General features: G+C 41.5%; 1 protein-coding gene across 1 annotated transcript in view; it reads right to left on the bottom strand.

The window, feature by feature from the left end:
• LOC144672033 (NACHT, LRR and PYD domains-containing protein 3-like) overlaps positions 1–25623 on the bottom strand; it is a 1181600-nt gene that overhangs the window by 135944 nt on the left and 1020033 nt on the right. The gene's annotated exons all lie outside the window — the stretch shown is intronic.

The following is a 25623-nucleotide window of genomic DNA, read 5'->3' as shown; positions in this document are numbered from 1 at the left end:
TTACAGTCACTGTTTACAAGATACTCGTTTACTGTCAGATTACTAATGAATTCTGCCTCTTTAGTCATTACTAATTACTAAATCGATTGTGGCCGGTTCCTCTCGGTTTTAAAATACCTTCTTTTCGCAAGCTGTCCTGGGTTCAAGCTACCAATTCACTGATTTCACTGAAATTCCGATTCAGCCCAGTTTTAGTGAAAGAGCCAGCGTCGGGTGTTCGGACACATAGGGAACGGTCGACTGGTTGGTGTGAAGGGCCTTTCCTCTCAAGGAACTTTAATATTCCAGGATCTCTAAAAACTACCGCTGTTCCTGAATTTCTGAGACGAAATCTGCATTCTCTCCTGTATATAAAACAATGCCTAAGACATTTCCAATTTCGTGCGTTTCCTCTTATAAAGTACAACGCCCACTCCCCGTCGGGGAATTTGAACCCCAGTCTCCCGCGTGACAGGCGGGGATACTAACCACTATACTAACGAGGAACTGCTGAACTTTGGCACAGAGTAGAAAAACCTGGGGTTAACTTCACTAAGTAACAAATTAAAATGCTGAAGTGGTAAAATGGGGGACTGGAGGGGGCTTCCATCAGTTGTTTCCGAGACTTCTGATTGAACTCGCAGTTGTTCAATTGCTGTCAGGGAGTTATGATGCTTAATAACCCACAAATTGATAGATTTGTAGAATGAAAGAAATTAAATCGTCCTCCGATCAGCACATTCCTATCGTGAAGGATTCCTCTTTTGTGTAATGTCCTGGTTTATCAATGGGAAAATCTGACGGCCAGTGAGATCGGCGGATGTAACACCCACACCAAACTTCCAGGGAAGTTGCCAATATGGGGAATTTTCAGTGAATATGCGGCACACGCCTGTGCTCAATAATGCGCATGACTGACGAAAACATGTAAATTCTGCACATGCAGTGAAAGTCTAGGAGAGTCCAGAGACAATGAAAATATCATCAATTCAGGTTATCTGTTTTGTGGCAAATCCTGGCAAAATAACACTCCTTCTGACCCCATTTTGGGATCTATTTTTCCTCTTGAAACATTTCGCGACCAGTAACCCAATGAGGGGGAAAAAAAAACAAATGTTAAAGTGAAAGCTGAATATATTTATGTTCACCCTGCAGTGACGGGGAGATCCCAACTCTCATTATTGTGTCCAGCCTCCTGCTGGGCCGCCGTCTTGCATTTGTGCAGCAGCTGTTTATTATTTGATTCAGCTCTGTCTCTCCCGTCACTGGCTCTCCATCCTGTCGATGGTGCTGTCTCATGAACTCCGAGAAGGTAACGCATTCGCTTATTAAAATCACAAGACAGAGGCTCTTTGAGTGAAACATTTGGACCCAGGCCGAGTGTTTAGTTCACCACCCAGCAGCTCCTGGGAATTACATGCACTGCATTCAATTGCTTTATAAATAACTGGTTACTGGTTGATATATGCACTCATCCTTGACTGTCTCAATGACCTTCAAGGGTAAAGGCTTCCTCCCGTCTGCTGTAGAAGCTGCGCCCCTGCAGCTTGAGTTGTGGTGGACATCACTAGTGAAGAGTACATGTACCAGGCGGCTTATAACCAGGTTTCTCTTTTCTAAATTTTTCAGAGTCTCCAATTTTTCCTGTGCTTCAAAACACATTTGACGATGTGGCAGTTCCACCTTCTCGTGCCCAGGGTTCTGAAAGTTAGGGAATTAATTTGAGACCCTGATAGTTCGATGGCTGCAAATGTGTGTTGCTGCTAAAACATGATGGGATGTGAAAACTAAACAATGTGATTTCATTTCCTGAGTGAATTGTACTTGCGTCGAATCTCCTTTCCCACTCCCATTCTTCAATTCTGCCTCCAGCAGGTATCCTTTGTGTGAAAATGGATTCTTGAGGGCCCTGCAACTTTGTAATTTCAGCATTCATGTGTGGTTGATTGGCAGTTATCCCCTGACGTCTGCATAATGCTAGGAAAAACTGCTGGTCTGTTTGTAAAATATTTTTAAAAATGTTTAAATGATGGACATTGAACCATCATAAAGAGCGAGTCAAAGCCTGATCGCTGCGATTTCTCATTTAAATTCCCAACCTGGTGACAAGAATCACTCATTGGCATCGATCAACCTGAAAGCTTCGAGGCTGAACTAGGCAGGCCACTGTATGCCTTACAGAGCGGTAGAACAAGGTCTTTCTTCATTCTCTCCAATGTAACATCCCTAACAAGGCCGGCATCCCCATCCCTTGAGAACGGTTAAGAGTCAACCACATTTCTGCAGGCCAGACTGGGTAAGGACAGCAGATTCCCACCCCTAAAGGACATTTATGAACCTGATATTTTTTTTTTTACAACAATTGATGATAGTCTAATATGAGTCAGCATTATTTAAATTAGTTTTATATCCCAGAATTTTTTAAATGATTTGAAATTCGATCAGCTGCCGTAGTTGGATTTGAACCTGTATCCCCTGAGTATTAACCTCCCTGGATTATTAATCCAGTCACACGACCAGAGAAAAAGGCCAGACAATAAATGTAGGCCCCAGTCTCTCTGATCCACTGCTTGTGAGTATATTCTCGGGAAAGTCGAGGGTGAGAACATGATGTGACCTCTCAGTTTGACCTAAGTTCACATAATGGAGGGAGGGTTCCACAAGCACTCACCCACTTTTCATCTTCAGACCTGCTGTCAATTGCCATTGTCCTTGCCCTCCAAGGGACCAAAAATACCCCGCATGAGATGTAGCTTTCCAGGATTCATAGCTTCAATGTAAAGAGGAAACTCGCAGATTACATTATCTTGCTTCCCAGACAAATCCAAGGGCTATAATTTCAGAAGCCGTGGAGGGGGCGGGGGAACGGGGGCGGGGTGGGGGGTGGGAGTGGTGGGGGAGGGGCGGTGATCCACGTGAATTTCACTACATTCAATGTCAGAATCTCTATTCACACAACTCTGTTTTCAGGTGCCTCAAACAATTCATCATAATTTGCGGGGACCCGGCAATCACACACTGTACAGGAAGCTGCTGATTTGTGGGGTGCAGCATGGGACAGAGAATTCTTACCCAGCTTGTCACACAGAGGACAAGCTCGTACCTTGGACCAGCTGTTCAATTGATCCCGCGGTCTGTCGTTCTCTACACACAGGATAACATTCTCCTGCCTCCGGACATCCATTTCAGCCTGTCACACTCGCTGTCTGACCACTGGAAAGTCTGGATCTGGGTAAAGTGGTGTTCGATCTGTGATGCTCAACTGCGCATGTCCATTACACACCAATGTGAGTTCAGCTGTTACCAAGTGAAGCCCAGCAGAATGTGGCTGTGAATACAGCTGGTGAGGGGCTCTGTGTCTCATTGGCCTGATGTGGCTGTTTTCATTCTGACTGGAGGTTAAACGTTGAGTCTCAGCCTCCTGCTGCCTTGCCTCCTTCCCTCTGGTTGCCTCACTCGGCTCCTTTTCGCTGTCACTGTACAGAGTGTCGGTTTTCACCAATGCTGAGCACCGCTCGGTGCCACTGGTGGAGGTTGACACGGTCCTGGTGGGAGATGGTTCCTCCTCCCCTCATCCTCCAGCTTGGTTATTATCCCTGCAAACAGGAATTCACCAAGGCTCCTTAACCAGCTCCTTTCAAACAAATCACCACGACCATCTAAGAGGACAAGTGCAGCAGCGACATGAGAACACCACCAGCTGAAAGTTTCCCTCCAAGTCACTCACCATCTTGACTTAGGAATATAACCCAGTTCCTTCGCTGTCACTGGGTCAAAATCCTGGAACTCCCTTCCTAAAAGTACTGTTGGTGTACCTACATCACAGGGACTGCGGTGGTTCAATAAAGAAGCTCACCACCACCTTCTCAAGGGCAATTAAAGATGGGCAATTAATGCTGGCCTACCCAGCCTAGCCCACATCCCGTAACTGAATAAATTTAATTATTGGTAATCAAGTCCTGGAGCCGCACTTGGAACCAGGGTTCCTGGCTGAGTCGACAAGACCTCACATCTACTCCTTTAGAGGTGCGATATAAACGCGACTTGATGTAGTGATTAATAACACTCTAACTGATGGAAATGCAGTGGGGAAGTGGGGGATTTAAAGATGTAGGAGCTCTAAGCAAATGAGTTTGTCATATCATCCCTTAAACTACTCTAACCTTCTTTCCCCCTGTATTAATCATTTGATTCCACCAATATTATTAAACCTATGCTTTGTAGTTAAAACTATTAGTTCCCGGAAGTTTTTTATTTCCAACCATGTGGCGTTGTGAATCGTTAGTCTTTAGCATTGCTGGAATTCAATTGTGCCACAGTTTAATAATTGAATTCAAGCCTATTAAAGCATGACATACAGGAAACGTTCCCTACTTCTGACTGGGGCGTGGAGAGAGGGCGTGAGGGTGCGGGGTGCGGTTGGGCTGCCGATATGTAGCGGGAACACTGCGTTTTCAAGATTGAGATCAATAACCTAGACATGGGTGTGCAGGGCATAATTTCAAAATTTGAGGGTGGTGCAAGACTGGAAGTATTGTGAACTGTGAGGCGGATAATAATACACTTCAAGAGGGTATAGGTAGGTCGGTGGAATGGGAAGACACAAGGCAGGTGAGATTTAATGTACAGAAGTGTGAAGTGATACAATTTGGTCAGGTGAACGAGGAGCAGTGACATAAAATGATGGTCCTAATTCTGATTGGATGCAGGAGCAGAGGGACGTGGGTGTACATGTGCATACACCATTGAAGGTGGCAGGGCAGTTTTAGAAAGCAGTCCTTCTTCCTGAACACTCGGCTTTATAAATCAGGACATAGGGAACGAAAGGAACTAAGTAATTAACCTTCATAAAATTCTGGTTCAACTTAAACGAAGGTTTTAGAAAGAGTTCAGAAAAGATTTACGAGAATGATTCCAAGGATGGGAGACTTCAGTTATGTGGATAAATGGGCGAAGCTGGGGCTGTTCTTCTTCGAGAAGAGAAAGTTGAGAGGAGATTGGTTAGACGATTTGGGTGGAGAGATTATGGTCATGTCTTAAATTGTGTGGAAGTATAAAGCAAATTATTCCCTATTGTATAAATAACCTGAAAACGTTAACTCTGCTGTCTCTGTTCACAGAAGCTGTCAGGCTTACGAGTATTTATAGCATCCTCTGGTTCTATTACAAATATCTGTAAGGACTGCTGCGGCCAGTCTTTTTCTGTATGCTTCAGAGAGATGGAAGATTCACCCGCCCCCCATCACCCTCCCATTTCTTCGTCGCTTTACAGAACAAACCCTGGTAGGAGTGAAATACCAGTCATCTTTCGTTTCTGTGGCCTGTTTTGCGGGCAATGATAATTGTGCAAGACGAGTTGACCGTTTACGAGCTCGATGCGTCACTGCAGGGTTGACAATGAAAATTATATTGACGCAGAAATTGTTACATGCGTCACCTCCGATGCTCTAAATCCAGTAAAAATTTCTGCAAACGCAATTAAATTTGGCGGACACTCGCCACTCACAATGGCTTTGATTTATGGCAGGTAGAATGAAGAAACATCATTTAAATGAAAGAACTAGTGACCGCTCGCTTCTTAAACATAAGGTGTCTTTCCACTTGGTTGCGAGATAAAGAGAGCAGAGTCCTTGATTTAACTGCTGTCAAAAGCCAAAAATGGCTGCTTTACAACAAATTTACCACATTTTAAGTGATTAGTCATGATTGAGACACAGGTGGGTTTTGTGCTCCTGCCCGCTATATCTTCGATAACATTGATTGCTATTGGCAGATTGGTACATCTCCCCATTGCATCTGCATTCAAGTGTAACAACCACACTTAGCTCCTCTCTTGAAAGCGACCATTGTCCTTCGTAAGGCAATTGTAGTTAGGTGAATTATTACTGTTTTGTTCGCTGTCAACTGGGGAGATACATAATCGATCTATCGCCAATTGGAAGCAGTAATATTCTCCATAGCTTGACTTCTCAATTTGTGACTCCGCTTTGTGTTCTGTTATAAGGTGTAAACGTCAATATAAACTGTGCATATTCAAGGATAAAATGGTTCCTGCTGCATTAAGTTTGAGCGAGGAATAGATTTATCTGCCCTATTAGCATTTTTTTCAGTGATATGTCATGACACCCTTTCATTCTCCAAGCGCAGTTACAACCTAAAAGTATCTTTTCATTTTGCTTATTTCTTTTTGTTTATGCCCAAGGGTACTTGTGCCATGATACTTGGCCAAAGCATTATAAATGCTCCTAAAGTGAAATAGAGGATTGTAGGCAACATCACTTTCATATAATAGGGGCTTTCCCAATTTTACCCAGAGTGCTGATTAAAATATTAACTCCGGCAATGCAGAACATTAGCTTATAATCAGGCGACCTGATTTCGGAAAGAAATAAAACAAAACAAGAAAAAAATCCTTGGAGGCACTGGATCACCCCCAGCAATGTGTCAGGGATGTCATCACGAATTACTTTGCCTACAGGCCTCCGCAGTATCATTATAGTGTTACAGCTAGAAATGTTAGAATGATTCTCTGCACGGACACAACTATTATTGCTCGTGTTGGGGCTTCCCCAGTGATGCTGCGATGCTGGATATCTGAAATTTAAAGGTCAATGCTGACCATTGCCTGAAAAATAAACTCTGATTGACTCTACGCTGATGCTGCAAGATCTCCTGAGTATTCCCAGCATTTTCTGTTTGTATTTCAGGACAAAAAAATTTGAAGCAGGGCATACAAATGTATGAGTGGAGTTTTCATGAATAATGATAGGTTAAAATCAGAACCGATAATTTTCTAAATTTTCCTACTATTATTGTTATAGTAGGTAATGTCTAGTACTGTTGACTGACAGCAAAAGCATAAATACACGGACATGTCCAATATTGTTAACGTTCGAGCAATATCATCGCCAGTCATAATAACGCCGAGTCATCACGAGGTATCCACACAGAATACAATAGGTTTAAGTTGTACATTACAGTCCATAACACGTTTACATTCTGCAATGGCTGAGTCCAGATCGCACCAGAATAATATGAAGCTCCAAGAGACCAACACTCTTCAGGAGGAACGTCCATTTCAACATTCAAAGGTGGCATGCGCAGAACACATCACCTCTGGGGTTACTTTCCGATCATTAGCTTTAATTGACGACGTTTCTGGTGCTGAGCTGGTCAATCTTCCCATTGGCGGACCGGGGTCTCTGACGAGGTAAATTAGCCGCTTGTTTGTTAAGTGACTATAACTAACACGAATTATTAAATGAGCTGATTTCATCAGTCGAACAGGGGTTGGCCTATAAAGGGGGAAACAATTACGGTTCTTAAATACAATCAGAAAACTGAGTGAACTCTCGCATCTTTCTAAAAAAATAATGACCAGGCCAACGATTCTACAAGTAAGGGATATTTACTACCCAATTCTCGCAGCCTTTGGTATTCCCGGTAAGTCAGTGTTTTCTAATATCTTTTGAATATTTCACTGTTAGTGATTATATGGCTGATTCAAGGAATGTCTCACTGCCGAGTCATTTCAATGCCAGGATAAATTGCTGAATATCAGCGGGAATCCTAGCCGTTCACAGGGCTCGTGATCCGCGGTTCTGCTCAGCAGATACTCACAGGGAAGGATAATGAGGTTAATTTCCCGCCCCCACAAAACTGTGTTGCTTACTGTCAATGGCCATCATCTCATGTGTAATGTTGCCCATTCTCTACATTACAGTGATAATTCCTAGTACTTCAGCGCCCTCCGCCCAGCAGTCGGCGGGAAGTTATTTTGAGGAATACGAAGCTGCTCCTCATTCCTCCCTTTCAACGAATCTTTCCGGATCCACCGCCTCCCGTTCAGTTCCTGAGTGGATCCTTCAGACCGCTTATAAAGATGCAAAGGCCAACGTTTTGAATTACATTGAATAGTTTATCTTCTGCTGAAGGATTTACTTGAATTTATTGTGTCCTGTAATGGATTGTAAATTATATTGAATACCGCTGGTATCGGATACTCATCCCAAGACTGCCATCCCCAAATAATCAGAAAGAACCGACTGTAAAATTATTTTTGTGTAACATGAATTCCGGTGTCCAACGAAGAGATCCCTCACCCATAAATCTGGTTCCGGTCTCTGTTTCAGCGAGGGGCCAGTCTCAAAAATACTGCCCTTGAAACTATTTAATAACAATAGAGTGCATATTCGTTTATTTATTTTCGGAGTTTCATCAATACTGGCTAATATTACAAATTGTGTACATGTATATAACGCTGGGTAGAAATGCACAGTAACGTTTCCCATAATACTCTGTGGAATGTACCTGATTGTCCATGTTATCTACTTTCTCTCGCTTTTTCCCGCAGCGAACCTGATGACGATCGTGATTCTCTCCAGAAGAAATTGCAGCCTTTCAAAATGTATCTCTTTCTATATGGTGTCCATGGCAATAGCCGATTTACTGGTCATACTCAACAATGTTCTCGTGTATCAAATCCTGAGTAAGCGTTTTCCAAATGTAATCCTGTCCTATACACCCATTTGCAAGTTCATAATGTACTCAATTATTACCAACCTGTATTTATCGGTGTGGTTTACAGTCTCCTTCACACTTGACCGGTTTGTGTCTATATGTAGCAACAAGTTTAAGACAAGGTATTGCACAGTGAGAACTGCGGCTGCAGTTCTAACAACAATCTGTGTCCTCTCACTTTTACAGAACATACCAAATTGGTTTGCATTTGAACCGAAGCGAACAATTAACAATTCTCACTGGGGTTTTCAGCCCAGCCTGGAATTTTATACATCTCCTTTTGGTGTAATGTTTATTTGGCTACAAAGTATTTTATTGAATTGGATTCCTTTCACTTTGATATTACTGTTTAATTGTTTGACAGTCAGACGGATTTTAGTAGCCAGTCGAGCCCGTAAGGAGCTCCGGGGTCACAGCAGCGAGCATCATAATGATCCAGAAATACAGAACCGAAGGAAATCGATTATATTACTGTTCACTGTATCGGGTAATTTTATACTGTTGTGGCTGACAGCAGTCGTTCGTACGTTAGTCAGTAGTATGGTCATTCATGTACGACCGGATTATGCAGCTCCTGCATATATCGCCACTGAAACCGGATACATGCTCATGTATTTGAGTTCCTGCACAAACACTTTTATTTATGCAGCTACACAAACTAAATTCAGGGAAGAGCTGAAGAAAATACTGAAATCTCCATGGACAATAATTTTGTTAATGTTAAAAAAAATGCAAAACGAAACCAACTGTTCCTGTTCTAACTATAGTTAAAATGTAGACTATGTTCTAGTTTTGAATGGTGGCCTTTCTGTTGCAACGACAATGTATTGTTTTTTTTCAGGCATCAGAAATCATTATTCCACATTGTTCCATGTGTTTTATGTCTGCTGATATTCCACGGGGATTATAATTGTTTCTTGTTATAGCGGCGCACTTGCAAGTCAGGGGCCATAGAGAACAGTTATTAACATGTTTCAGCATTGGAGTAAAACCTTTCTGTGTTGGCCTTAACTCCCCTACACGGCAAGAACTGCATGAGAAGCGCCAGTTTAATAAGCAGCTGAGGTCCCAAAACTTCCAATGCCAACAGCAGTGAATTGAAGTTGCTGTTGCGCATCCCAAACACTGCGTAAGTCCTGACACGTGCTCACGCTCTGAAATTGCCCCGGAAGTTTAAATTCCTGATTGACTGATTTGCGTTGTCCTGGACCCGCTGTCATTGTCCCCCACACTGAGCTCAGTGTCAGAGATTTGGGTGTCAGATACACGGGACTTGCCTGCATACTCACACTGCGAATGTTACGCTGGTTAAAACTTGATCTATCTCAGGGATTAACCAAAAGAACTGAACGGAGCACCACACTCAACTCTCCAATTCAACACTACCTCCCCCCAGCCATGCCGACACAGTCCGACTGCCCACGAGACGCAATGGTCCACCGATCCAACTGCCACCCGAATGATTGCCCAGCCCAGCTGACTACCCTATCTCCGCCCGGACTAATCCTTCCAACTCAGCTATTTCCCTCCTAACCAGCCCCCAGCCACTCCCAGCTCTCCTCAGGACCTGACTGCTCTTTCCCGAACTGACTACCTGCCAACACGGCTGCTCTCCTCGACCCAGCTACTCAGCAAACCTGACTACCCACCCGGCTCAATTGCCCACCTGATCCAAAGCGACTAGTGCTGATTGGGCTGCCTACCCGACCCGGTTGCCCACCCAGCCCGATTACCCACCTACATGACACAACTACCCACCCAACCTGAGTACCCAGTTACGCGACCTTACAGCCCACCCAACTTGATTACCCACCTACGTGACCTGACTGCCCAACCAATCCAATCACCCACCTAACCACCAAAATGCCCACCCAACTGGATTACCCATCTGCACAACCCGACTGCCCACCCAACGTGATTACCCACCTATGAAACCCAACTCCAGTTCTCTAGGCAAAGGGATTGCTTATTCTGTCAGTCCTAAATTCCTTACATTCTCTAATATGTGGACGTTCGTCCTCAACCATACATAAATTCAAAATCCAGTGAATCTCAACAAAGTGCAGTTAAAGCAGTTAATTAACATGTTTCAGTGAGAAATGGCTGTGTCCTTGCATCTACTGACGGGAGAAGAATGGATTTTACATTTGGGAGCTGCCCAAATGACAGGGACCGTGCAGGAGAGATTCCAGTCAAAGATCTGCAGGCCCATCCCTCTGGAATGGATAGGCAGAAAATACAGGAATACCTTCTAATAAATGACGCAGACTGGAAGACCTTCTTGATTATAATTGATAAGACTGTCATGAAGTTTGTCCACATTGTATCCTCTTGTTTTCTCTTTATATTGTAGTAGCTGCTATCTTTAGCCATTATCTGCTAAGTAGCGAAGAATATGTCAATTTGCAACAACACGAGGCTATCAGGCCATTACTGACCCTGCAGTAAGCATCAGTTTCAGGATGAAGTTTTATGAAAGTTATTTAAAGATATGTTATTGCACACTGATTAATAAACTTCAAAAACGTTTACTCGTTTGATACCGTCTAGAAATATAACCATTTGTCATAAATCATCCTCTCAATTGGCAGCAATGATAAAGGTAAGTAACAAGGTCTATAAATAAACAATTGTTAGAATTTCAATTATGTTGACCTAGATTGAATTTATCTATTAGACATCAAGTTAAGGGCATAATACTTTTGGCCGATTAGTAAAAAAAAACTTGTTCAGTAGGGAAAATTATTAACATTGAATAAGAATAAGCAAATTATATTCTCACGAAATGAAATTGAAATTTAACAATTACAGAATTGTGTAAAGCAAAATTATAGGAATTGCTAAATAGAGGGAGTGAGAACAACGTGTAAAAATGTAGTCGTAGTATTTCGGTTAGTGAAAAATGCAAGATTTGTATCTGCCCACGGTTCGCACCCGCCGCCCTGCAACCCGCCTCCGCCGCCATATAAAATCATTACCTGCCTCTGCAATTTCTGCCTTTAAATGTATTTTAAATAAAATTGCACGGAGTGCGTTCTCAATAAGAGAAACATTATTCCAATGCTCTAGAACCTGATTAAAACATTTATGCTTCAATAGCGATATAATTACACTGTTTTTGAATAGCCTGTCATTAGCTGCTTAGTTTGAGCGTCACTCTGCCATGTTCTCCTTCATGTTGAGATCCTTCAAAAGTCGAACTTCACACTGGAACCCAGTGCGTCAAAGTCACAGATCACACGCATGAGGGATATGAGCGTCTGACCACGTATCCCCCCGATCGCATCGATTACACAATGTCGCGCAGCTCCGCCTTTTTTGCTGCTGACCTCACCCGCCAAGTTGATGTCACTCCAGACTTGGCTTATGCATTGTTACTGTGCCGGCCTTCCACCGTCCACTATCCAGAAAAGCAATATCAGAGAAAGCCCTGATGGCCAGAATGCAACTGGCACTGAGCCCCATTCACACAACACTAGCGCTCGCTGAACATTTACTCTGGTATGGGCAACCCCTCCATTTAAAAATGTTTATTCTCGTATCAATCCCATCCTGACCCCGGCCTCTACCATCGTCTGGGATCTCCTTCTCGACAACCTTCTGAGAATTATGTATTCCTCATATTCCGGCGTCTTGCTCATCCCCTAATTCCTTCACTGGACAATTGTTGGACTTTCGTTCAGATCTCTATGATGTAATCTCTGGAATCTTCTCCAAAAATCTATTTCCCGCCCTTTAAAATCGTCATTAAAACTAATATCTGGTCACTTTTCCTAGTGCTTTAAATATCTGCCTCAGTCTCCTTATTTATCCAAATACAATATTTTTAAGCCCCACGACGCTATTTATCAAGTTAACACCGTGATATCAATGAAAGTTGTTATATGCTAAAATGAACTATCCATTCTTGCCAGTCCGTCCCCAACACATGCCTGAATGGTCCTGTATATTTATCGTGGATGGAGCATAAATTACTGAATATTATTGAGTGTTGGTTTCATTCGTGACAATGAACCTCTGATCATCACAGTTTACGGTTTCAGCACAGGAATAGGTTCTAAGCCCGGTTCACAGGGTATTCACTCATAATCAGCACTGGGGCAGAGATTATTATAGCGCAGTGACTGTTCTCAACTACTAGGCCATCAATTGCTCCCTACAGGGTTCACCATGTCAGACCAGTTTCAACTTATGCTGGAGAGATAACCGAAAGTGGCAACTCCGAAATGCTTTATGACAACGACAAGAAAAAACGTCGAAGCGATTATCATTCCCGGACCCCGCCATTACCATTGAGACATACTCAAGAGATCGCGGCAAGTTAGCACAACGGTTCACGTTTGCTTCATTGATGATTTTGATACAATCGTGGTTCCTTATAATCGCACGTGATTTGCTTCTTGCCGCGTTGAAAATGCCCGCTTCTTTGCCGGATTAATTTAAAGCCACACGTTGCAGAAACAGACAGAGGCACTGCTGAGATTCACAATTGGGATCTTCATTTAATAGACAGGCGCTTTCACTAAATAAGCCGCGGTGACAACCTGCAAGCAAGCATTGAAATACAATGCTTTGAATTGTAGATCACTATATTGCTGCAGTATGATCTTAAGAAAGAGAGGGGAAGTTGTATTAACTCAGTTTAACAATCAAGCATCCAGGTAATATCAAGAGAATGCTGGAAATACTCAGTAGGTCAGTCAACATCGGTGAGGAGAGCAGGAGATGTAACCTTTTAGATCGCTGGCCAATCGAATAAACTGCTCTGTTGTAAAGGAAGTCAGATACCGAATCAGAGGGAGTGTCCAAAATAACCTTCACTCAGCCCTATCCAATCCCGACAGATTGACCTTCATTCAGATGGACATGACGAGGATCAATAAAATATTCATATGATGCTTGTTATTTGCTTCTTGCTAGGAGACGCTTTCTGACGCCTAGTTTTCATTGTATGTCTTCACGCTCTACACTTTCTCCTGACAGGAGAAACAACACACTGCCAAATTTATGTAGGTGTCACTTCAGTCCCTCAGGAAACATGAGGAACAGCATCAGCCAGACTGGGCAAAACCACCTGATGCTTTATTAGTAAGCTGGACAAAAAATAAACACCTTGAATATCTTCTCTGTTGTGCATTCAACTTTCCTGAAAAAAATACCTTCTCGATTTTTCAATTTCAATGTCATCTTCTTATAACAGTCAAACGTCAATGCAAACATCACTTCCTCAACGGCCAACTTAAATTGCTTGGCGTAATTGGGTGCTGCCATATCTGGCGTCGCATTTAATAAAGTTTTCAAACTATCAAATGGCTTCTGAAACTCCAGTGTCCATTGCAAATTCTCATTCTTTTTTACTACTTCAGTTAGTGAAGCAAGCACACGGCTTAAATTTGGTACAAACTTCCAGTAACACCAGCTCATGCCCAGAAATCTCAAAACTTCCCATTTTGTTGTAGCACTGGGAAATCCATGATAGCCCTGAATTTCACACTTCTTGAAGCCACCTTTCCATGTTCAAACGTATGACTTAAATACGTAACTTGCATTGTTGCAAATTCACTTTTAGACAAGTCCATCGTCAAATTAGCTTCTTGTAATCGAATAAGTAATTCTTCCAGATGCTGAAAATTCTCCTCCCACGCCTGACTATAAATGATTCGTTCATCAATATAAACAGCATAATTGCATAGATCTGCAACTACTTTGTTTGTCAGCCTGTGATGTGTCACAGGTGCATTCTTCTTACCAAACGGCATGATTTTAAACTGTTATAGTCCATTTGTCGTCACAAAATCCGATTTCTCCTTTGCTTTCTCTGATAATGGTACTTGTCAAATCCTTTTAGCAAGTCAATGTTTGCGATAAATGTTGTTTGCCCCACTTTTTCAATGCAATCTCCAACCGTTCTATTAGATTTGAATCCTATTTTGTCACCGCATTCACCTTTCGATTGTTCACACTAAGCCTTTGTGTTCCACCTGGTTTTGGTGCCAGGACAATAGGTGAAATCCAGTTACTGCAACTAGACATAATGATATAATTTTGAAGCATGAAGTCAATTTATTTCTGTATTTGTGATCGGTGCTGAATTTAATCCATAAGAATGTTGCCTTATCGAAGATGAAACTCCTACAGGGGCATCTTGCACAGCTAAATCTTTCCTCCCCAATGCATTCCCACAAATAAGCATTTTTGACTGCAATAGCTTACCCAAACCACTTTTATAGATTTTGGAAGGCAATTCAATATTACATTGAAGTACTCAAGTATTTCCTCTTTATCTATTTTGAATACAGGAAAATCTATTTCAGAGTCCTGCATTTCTACTTCTTCCTCATAATCTACCACAACTAAAAACTAGTTTCGACCTCTTCCCACCTCTTCGGAAGAGGTGACAGAACGCTCTCATCATTGTTTTTAATAGTTTGATGCAATCCTTCCAAAGCTCCTTGTTGATGAGCTGTTGACTTAAACTGTTTTTTTCCCTAAACTGTTACTTTCGCCCTTCAACAGCTGTGACATTAAATTTGAAACCTGATCTGATTGTTTTTCCTGAGATAAACCATATCTCGTAAAAAGAAAATATTCAACCATTCCACACTCTTCTTCGTTATAATTTTTTTTAAGATATCGCTTCAGGAAGTCTGGTAGGCACATCCATCATTGTCAGTAAATCCTGATTTCTGCTTTAATATTATGAAAGGGAGCTACACAATCAATGGTGGCTCTCATCAAAGGCAAATCAAATGTTGGTATTGGGATTAATGGTACCGATTAATCACAGCTTGTAGTTTCCCTATCACCTGACATCTGTGACAAGTTTACAGAAGGTGACGACAAACCTAAGCAATCCTGGCCAATAAAAACATTTCTGCATTGTTGCCTGTGTCTTCCTAATTCCGAAATGCCTCCACATTGGAATTTAATGAACAATGCTCTGAATCTAATGTCTATATCCTAATGGGATGACAATGTGATATGTCTCCCAGCGGTTTTCATTTGCTGAGACATGGTCCAGCCTCCAATTTCGCATTTCAAGTATCAACCTTAAAGTAATAACACTCTGGGATGCATTTGCCTCTATTTCCGAATAAGCCATCTGATATAACTGTTTTAATCCCAAAAGCTTTTGATGCATCTCAATTAACTGCCATGTCAAAGTGCTTTTAAACATATGTACATGATACCCCCTCTGCTTCTTCCTTCTAACTGGAGTATTTAGTAAATAATTTACTTCACTCAATTTATTTTCAATTCTCTAAGGCCTATTAAACCTTACATTTAATGAGTCGCTCAGTACTGGTAACAGAACGAGCACTTTCTCTCTAGCAATAGAAATCTGAGCTGTAGCCTTTCTGTCAACTTTCACTTTCATCACTTGCTCTGATATTTTTAAACGTTCCTGGGCCATGCTCTGTCTAATCTTCCTCTGATGGTTGGTGAGAAATTCAGGGGAGTAGTTTCTGGTCTTTGTCTCATCAATTTCTCATAAATCAATGTCATCGATCCCCTTACTTCATGACCATAAACATGTTCCAAAGGACTAGAACCAGTCGGTGCATTAGGAGCATCCCAAATAGCAAATAACAAGGACGGAATTCCCCTTTCCCAATCCTTTGGATAATTCTGATAGAATGCTCTCATCATAGTTTTTAAAAGTTTGATGCAATCCTTCCAAAGCTCCTTGTTGATAAGCTGTTGACTTAAACTGTTTTTCCCTAAACTGTTACTTTCACCCTTAAACAACGGTGACGTTACATTTGAAACCTGATCTGCTTGTTTTTCCTGAGGTAAACCATATCTTGTAAAGAAATAGTTAACCCTTCCACAATCTTCTTCGTTATAATATATTTTTTTAAGATATCGCTTCAGGAAGCCTGGTAGACACATCCATCATCGTCAGTCAATCTTGATTTCCACTTTAATATTATGAAAGGGAGCTACACAATCAATCATGGCTCTCATCAAAGGCTAATCAAATGTTGGTATTGGGATTAATGGAACAGATTAATCACAGCTTGTGGTTTCCCTATCACCTGACATCTGTGACATGTTTACAGAAGGTGACGACAAACCTATGCAATCCTGGCCAATAAAAATATTCCTGCATTGTTGTTTGTGTCTTTCTAATTCCGAAATGCCTCCACATTGGATTTTAATGAACAATGCTCTGAATCTAATTTCTATATCCTAATGGGATGACAATGTGATGTGTCTCTCAGCAGTTTTCATTTGCTGAGACATGGTCCAGCCTCCAATTTCGCATTTCAAATATCAACCTCAAAGGAATAACACTCTTGGATGCATTTGCCTCTCTTTCTGAATAAGCCATCTGATATAACTGTTTTAATCCCAAAACCTTTTGAAGCATCTCAATTAACTGGCTTGAGTTAAACCTTTCAGCAGAAATATATTCTGTTGTGTCTTTCTGAATAATAATATCAGACACATTGCCTTCTAATTGGATTTAAATACCCTCTTCCTGCATTTGAACTGCCTGTCCATGTGGTTTCTCTTGCTTCAAACTATGTGCCTGTCATCTCGTTGTCACATATTCTGGAAACAGTACAGGATGCCCCTCTTGTAACACGTCTGTTGAAAACGCTTCTACACGCTTCTCAAATGCCACATTGGTGATCCAGCGACTCATTAACCAAAATAAATTAAACCCCTGCAATGGGCATTTTTTCCACCACCCCAACAGTCACTTCGCCCGTTTTTCACTTAGTTTTTAAATTTACCTTCCACAATGGAATATGTTTAGCATCCCCAAGAACCTCACTCAATTTCACCTCTTCCTGCAATTCTCCGTGTGAAAAACTAACATCACTATCCCACAACAGTAATGATTGACGAGCCCCTGTCTCTCCGGAAATTGTAACATCTTTACCTACTCCACCATGTACACATGGAAAGACATTCCCTTCACAGACAAAATCTTTAAACATTTTTACAACCTGCTCTTCATAATTCTCTTGGGTAAATTTTGCACACAATCCAACTTCTTTACCTGTCACTCATTCTCCTGGTTTTACTTGTACACAAACCATTGTTTTTTTTTCCCCTGTGCCTGAACATCAATATTCACTGTGTGTTTACTTCCAGAACATTTCTGACCCCCCAATAATTCCAACAGGTTTTTCCTGCAATTTCCAACACACTGCCTTCATGTGTCCAGTGTATTAGAATGAAATCACCTCACCTTTCAGCACCTTCCTTTTCATTCAGAGATAAAACTTCCTGGGAGATTACAGCTAGTCCTTTTATTCCCTGACTACCCACCTTTTTATCTTCCTACTTTCTATCCTTTTCGGATTTAAAAGGGTAACAAGAAAAATGTTCAGCTCTATGCACTACGTCATAATCAACAGCTTCTCTGCTCCTTGCCTTAGAGAGTCGGCACACAGGATTCTCACTGCCGAATAAATTGAATTTTTAAATTCTTCCAGTCGAATTACTTCACTAAGAGCTGCATAAGTTGTCTCTATTTTTAATGCTTGCTCCGACCTTTCAAAACTACTTTGCTTTACTCTGAAACTGAATATAAGTGTTCCCAGGCCGTTTTCTCATATTTCTAATGTTCTGCCTGTCTGCGTCAGGAAACAACTCAGGCGCACACAAAACAACCTTTTTTACCACATCATAATTCCCGAAATTTCTTCTGATAGCGAAGGATACACTTTATGTGCTCTACCCACTAACCTGGATTGCAGCAATAATGTCCTGCTTTCTGGTAGCCATTTCATCTGTTTAGTTTTCTTCCCAATGAAATAACGAATTGTTCAATATATTTTCACTCAAACTTTGGAAGATCTTGTACAAATTTAAACATTTCCCCACTGAATTCTACTCTGGCATTAAGGTCTTCCTCACCTCCCGGCGTCTGTTTTTTAACTCCTAACATTTTCAATTCGAAATCTCTGTAACTGTCACTCTCTCTCTCTCTTTCTCCCTCTCTCGCTCCCTCTCTGTTTCTCTTTCCTCCTTCTCTATGTTCACAATTTCAAAATCCAAGTTTTCGTTTTCGCTCCTGCCTTTCTGCCTGTTCCCTTTGGAATTCCCTTTCCCTTTCCTTTTCTTCCAATTCCATCGTTTTAATTTGAAACTGAATTTGAGCACATTCCAATGAAGCACATGTGGAGAACTCTGTGCCTCAGGCATTCAATCCAATTTCAACTGCTCTGCTATCACTTCAACTCGGTCTGTATTCTTTGCCGTTACAGTTAACCAGAATTAAAATATATCCGCCAACTCTGTTAATGTATTCTTCGATACCTTCTATAACCCAATCAGAGTTATATCTTCTGCTTCCAAAAAAGTTTAAGCCACGGATACAGCCATTTTTGCAGTCTTGCCGCTTCAAAATTACTTCACACCCACCCCTGAATTAAAAGGGCTTCTCGTTCTCGAAGCCTTCAGATTCATCAATTCCAAAACAGCAAGGATTAAAAATATATCGCTCAAAGAGCCCCCAATTATTATGTCACAGCCGGTGGTAAAGGCTGAACTGTTCAGAAACCAGAGGAATCTTGAAACAATTGTCGTAACACATTTCTTGCGATTTTATGTTCTTAAATGCAGGCTTTAAATTCATCAGTAATTAGACCACAGGGTATCAAGAGGGTTTTAAAAACTAAATTAAATCTTTACTAATAAAAGAAAAGTTGTAGCATATTCATATGTCTACACAATTGCTTCTATAATAACTACAACAATCCCGCAAATTAACCTGACTCTCAGTTAGACACCCGGCAGCGCAACAGTAAATCCCATAGCTTTAAACAGACACCTGGACAGTCACATTCAAAATGAGTTTCTTTCAGCTCTGGCCTCCTGCAGACAGCAGCTTAAGGCTTACAGGCTGGAGGCTTTCACACGTTTTTGAATTGTAAAATGCCTCTTCCTTACCCACAATCCCCTTTCTCCTTTGTACATATCTTTCCCTATGAAAGCAGATTCTCCAGCATATCACTAACCATTTAACTTTACCTCTTCTAACAATAACATCCTATCATCCGGCCAATTTTATTAGAAGTCAAGAACAAACTAAACACATTACTTGGCTTCTCCTAGCTCGGTGCAGGATTTCACCCACAGCCTTGAATTTTTGTTTTAACAAATGCAAATTTGCACTTTACCTTCTATCCTCCTTACGTTCACCTAATTACCGTCTCAAAACTGTTATATATCAAAGCACCCAAACAAGATGACTTGAATCCAGTTAAGTCACTTATAGGCAGAGACATAGACACAGATCCGATTAGAATTGTATTTTAAAATATAACTTCCACCAACATTCTAGGTATCAATATCTCTTCAGGAAAAGGCACAGCAAGCAATTCAGAGAGCAAATGATGCGTTCGCCTTTATTGCAAGCGGATATTGCAAGTGCAATTTTAAAAAAAATCACTCGCTACAGCTGCACGAGGCTTCTGTGAGACCATATTTGGAATATTTTGTGCAGTATTGGTCATCATATTTTAAGAAGAATATAATTCCATTGGGGAGAGTAATTTGTAAATTCACGAGATTGGTTAACGGAAGAGACGGTTGCCCTATGATGCTAGGCTGAAGATACTCGGTTCTATTTTTTGGATTTTAGAAGAATGAGAGGCGATCTTACTGAAACACTCAAGAAGGGGTTCGACATATTAGATGCTAACAGATATTTTCCCCTGGCGGGAGAATCTATAAGTGGTCATAATCTCAGGATAAAGGGCCAATAATTGAGACTGAAATGAGGTAAAATTTCTTCACTTAAAGTTTATGAATTTTGGAAATGTTTTGTTCCTGAAGCTTATAAACGATCCAGCATTGAAAATAATTAAGTCTGAGAGAGACCGAATTTGGTCTCTCAGGAAATCAAAGGAAATGTGGAGCATGTGGGAAAGTGGATTTGAAGCTGAAGGCCAGTATGATCATATTGACTGGTGGAGCTGCCTCAAAGGGATGTTTGGTCTCCTCCTGCTCCTATTCCGCATGTCCTTAAATTCTTACATTGAAGTTAATCTGCCAATTCCAATCAAATCCTCGCAGTTGTGAATGTTATCGTGTAATTCTTCACAGTTCTCGTCCTCCTTAAATTTTGAAATTGTACTTGTGACTCCCCATTGCAGTTCCATATCTATTTGGTGAACGGCAGTGGCCCCAGCACCGTTCATTGTGAAGATTTACGTACTGCCAGTCAGTGACGTTTCTGAGGTATTATTTTAAGATTGGTCCTTTTTTTCTGTATGTTTCTGTGAGAGACAGTGTGACATGGAGCATGTTAGCGAGAGGCTGCGTGTGAAAAATTAAGTTTCAAATAGTTTGTTGGAAAGAATACGGGCCAAAAAAGCAGCAGTATAGATTTTGTGACAAAGAGATGCGTGCGAGGGAGGCAAGGCCATTGAGTAAATTAGGAGACAGGAGTCCACAGGGAACAAGGCAGGTTAAGTGAGTCAGCAGCAAGATGGTGTTATGTGGCATAGTGAGCCGTTGCTCACTTGGGTCATGATATAGAAAACCAGTTTTCTTAAAGTGTGGAACTACAAAATGTTGAGGTTCAGGGAGGTTTGGGTGTTCTTGTTGAATGAACACACGAAAGTAGCTGACAGGGATTGCAAATAATTAAGAAGGCAACTTGCATGTTGAGCATTATTGCAAGGAGAGCACAGGAATAAAGAATTCTTGCTATACTTGCACAGAGTTTCGGTGAGGCAACATCTGGAATAATCGGATGGCTCTTTTAAACATCAACAAATGTATGATTAGGCCAATGATCTCCTTCTCTGTTGAATGAATGGATGGGTATCTCACAACCTGCTCCATTAATTCACCTCCTGGTGCATTCTTTCATCTGTGGAATTATTCTCAACTGTAACTGTCGCCTGTTATTGAGACAATTGGAGTTCCGCTTAACTGCGCTGTTAAGCAATGAATTTACTTTTAAAGGAATTGGAGGTGAAATTTTGAAGGAGCAGAAAACGGGCTTCCAACTTTGACTTGCCATAATTGAGGGAAACCATTTTTACTACCCACATTCCCCAGTAGCGACATTTTCACTATTTTTCAATGTTTAAATTTGAGTTGCTTTTTCCCTGAATTTTGCTGTGGCCCTGTTTATGACTGTGCAGCTGCCGGAATCCATTTTATTTCCAATACCTCTTTCAGCAAAGCCTATTGATGAGAAAATTCCTTTACATTCAGTCAGCTGCTGTCGAGGCAAAAAGATTTTGCTGCTTCCACATGTCTTTTTGAAAAAATACTGCACGACGTACTCCTAATATGCTGTTAAATTACTTTGAAACACGCCCGGAACGAAACAAAATACCAGACCGAGCAACGTCTACCTTATTGCTGAGCTACTTCTTAGCGACGTGTAAACAAGGTCGCTGAGTGGCCAATGCTTTCCCGTATAGCTTGTTGAAATTCCAACTTCTGTCGAACAATCTTGTTACGATGCCACCCAGCAGCGGCAAAATAACAGTCAGCTCTCCCCGCCGTGAAGCCGCTTTGCTGTACGTCTGTTACTGAGATAATTACATAAATCACAATGGTTGTTGGCCTGATATATGTTCTGTCATTTATTTTTTTCCTAACTTGCTCTAACCGCCTAAAGTCCTTGACTGAGTACCAGACGGAAACATGTTTCAGTTCTCTGCACGTGCAGCTCCCCCGAATTATACAATCAAATTTAAGACAAGCTAGACCCACCAGAGGTGGCCGCACACCCGGTACACCGTCGCGGAGGTGTTGGAAAGTCGCATTGAATGAGGTAGCTCGTTTTTCGGCCGGCGCAGACACGATGGTACAATTGGCCCCTTTCTGTGCTGTAAACTGTCTGTGATTTCTATGAGTGCAGTGTGAAGATGCCGGCAGAACTCATCGGGAAACTACAACCTGATTTGGCCTCGAGGCCGATCATTCAGTGGGTGAGATGAGGCGTCAGAGGGTCCTTGTGTCGGCTATAACCAGCTAGGGAATCGATGACAAAGGATTGGGAGGGGGTGGAAGTGGAATAGGGTGGAGGGAGTGGATCACGGCCTGGTTATCTTGAGCCAGTTAATGCAATTACAGTCAGTATTAATCCGGCAACCATGAAAGTCACTGGAAATTCAGGGGCCTTATCCCAGGTAATTATTGCCGAAGGAATCATGGCGAATGGGAAATTTAGATGGATTGAATGGAAAACTGGGTAGATGGGCTAAAAGACCTGAAGGGAACGTTATAAATAAGTGGGCTAGAACGGTTGAAGGGAATATCTGGTAGGGTGGGCTTTATAATTTAATTGTATGTGCTGAAGGGAACACTGTTTATTGCCGAGCTGGATGAGTTAAAGGGATTATTATGGACTTGCTCCTCATTCCTCCCTCGCAAAGAATCTTTGTGGTTCTACCCGCCCCCGCTCATATCCTGAATGGGTCCTTCAAAGCGACTATAAATAGACAAAGGGCAACGTTTTGAATTACTTCGGATAGTTTTTTTCTTCAGATGAAAGTTTTATTTGAATTTATTACTTCCTGCAATGGATTAGGACTCATATTGAACACCGCTGGGACCTGGTGCCCTTCCCGAGATTCCCATCTCCAGCTAATCAGAAGGAGCCGACTTTAAAATAATTTTTAGTGAAAGATGGAGCCTCAGTGGCAATTTATGAAATTCACTCGGTGTATCAAAGGGTCATGGCCTGATAACAGGAATGTTTTATTTAAGGACATTTGTTTACTATTTGACTATTGAAATTCAACAAGTTATAGAAGTATCCCATTTTCCCTTCACGAAGCTTATATAGGTAACTGGCCTGTCTCTGCAAGGTACTCACGGTGATTTGCACTGTTGAGTTCCATTCAGCCTCAATTCACAGATGGGGCGATGGTCTTTCAAAGGAAATCGGGTGTTATGTACGACAGACGGCTGATCCTATTCAGCCAATTTTACTCAATTTTCCGAAGTCAACAATAGTCCCAGTTGAGGTATCAATGCATAGGGGCGGTGCGACTGGGTGGAGTTTGGGGCTGCTTTCCGTTACCATCCTCCAAACTGAATTCGAGTGACCCTACTCTCAGCACTATGAAAACATCAGTCAGAGATTTACCGGGCGGTCGACAGAGACCCAGTCCATATAGAGAGTGTTACTGTTCACTTCAGGATCAATTTCCTGAAAGAACGTAACTTCCCAAAGGACCCAATGGAAGAAAACAATGGATAAGTTTTCACTTTTTATAGCGTTACCTTAAAAAATAAATTCAAACCAAAGTCAACAAATATATAATTAAATGCTAATTGTAGTGGGTAAAATAGCATGTATTATAATTGATGTAGCTGATATAACAAGATAAGTCTCACGCATTTCTCAGCTAGCCCTCAGCACATAGTTGGCACTGTGTTCGGCCCTAAAGTCACAATTCCATCTTGCTTCAGCGTTGCTCAGCCACTGTCCTTAACGCAGTGTCTATTTCTCAGGTGGCCTCCATCATCCACTGGATCCCAACCCGGTTTCACGAAAATGATTATCATCAATAAGGCCTTCTTCTTTGGAACCCCTTTCACTCGGGTCACAAGAGTTCTGATGGCGGAGTTTTCCCAGACGCACTGTCACTCCACCATTCAGTAACCCTCTCGTATACAGTATGTTCAGCTCTGGGTAAAAGAAAAAAAATCTCAGCTCTTCGGCGTGACTGGGTGGCTCATAGTTTTTCTCAAGTTATAGTTTTTTAATATTGCTCCCACACACATCTTCAGCGAGAACCCCTGGGACTGCGTCCCTTCAGCTGAAAAAGAATTGAACTTTTTAGACGCCTGCTTGTTCTGACCTTATACTGAAATCCAATCTCCCAGCCTGTTATACTTCCCAATCAGTTTCCGTTCCTGTTCCTGCTTCAGCTGGGGGCAGTCACAAAAATAAAGCCATTGAACCTGTTTAATCTCAATATTTATTTTGCGAATTTCATCAACACTGGCCAATATTATTAATCGTATACGTGTATACAACGCTGGCTAGAAATGCACATAATTTCCCATAATATTCTGTGGAAAGTACCTGAGTGTCCACTTTATCTACTTTCTCTCCATTTTCCCACAGCGAACCTGATGACAATCGTGATTCTCTCCAGAGGAAATTGCGGCCTTTCAAAATGTATTTCTTTCTATATGGTACCCATGGCAACAGCCGATTTACTGGTCATGCTCAACAATGTTCTCGTGCGTAAAGTCCTGAGTAAGCACTTTCCACATATAATCATGTTCTATACACCCATTTGCAAGTTCATAATGTACACAGTTAATTTGACAGATTTGTATCAATATGTAACCACAAGTTTAAGACAAGGTATTGCACAGTGAGAACTGCGGCTACAGTCCTAACCACAATCTGTGTCCTCTCACTTTTACAGAACATTCCAAATTGGTTTGCATTTGAACCGAAGCGAACAATTAACAACGTTGACTGAGGTTTCCAACCCAGCCAGGAATTTTATGCATCTACTTTTGGTGCCATATTCATTTGGCTACAAAGTATTTTATTGCCCTGGATTCTTTTCTCTTTGATATTACTGTTTAATTCTTTGACAGTCAGACAGATTTTAATAGCCAGTCGAGCCCATAAGGAGCTGCGGGGTCACAGCAGCGAGAATCAGAGTGATCCAGAAATACAGAACCGAAGGAAATTGATTATATTACTGTTCACTGTATCGGGTACTTTTATACTGTTATGGCTGACAGCAGTCGTTTGTACGTTAGTCAGTGGTCTGGTCATTCATGTACTACCGGATTATACAGCTCCTGCATATATCGCCACTCAAACCAGACAAATGCTCATGTATTTGAGTTCCTGCACAAACGCATTAATTTATGCAGCTACGCAAACTAACTTCAGGGAAGAGTTGAAGAAGATTGTGACATCTCCTTGGACAATAATTCTGGTACAGATTTTTAAAAATGTAAAATGAAATCAACTCTTCCTGTTCTAACTATAATTAAATTGCAGCAAATGTTCGTGTTTTGATTGGAGGCCTTCCTGCTTCCACGACAATATATTGTTTTTTTAAAAGTTATCAAAAAACACTGATCCACTTTGTGTCACGCGTTTTATGTCTGCTGATTTTCCATGGGGATTATAATTGTTTCTTCCTAAAGCGGCTC

This window comes from Cetorhinus maximus, chromosome 35 (genome assembly GCF_964194155.1).
Source record: "Cetorhinus maximus chromosome 35, sCetMax3.hap1.1, whole genome shotgun sequence".
In the NCBI taxonomy this organism is placed as follows: domain Eukaryota; kingdom Metazoa; phylum Chordata; class Chondrichthyes; order Lamniformes; family Cetorhinidae; genus Cetorhinus; species Cetorhinus maximus.
This window is presented reverse-complemented; position numbering and strand designations above follow the sequence as displayed.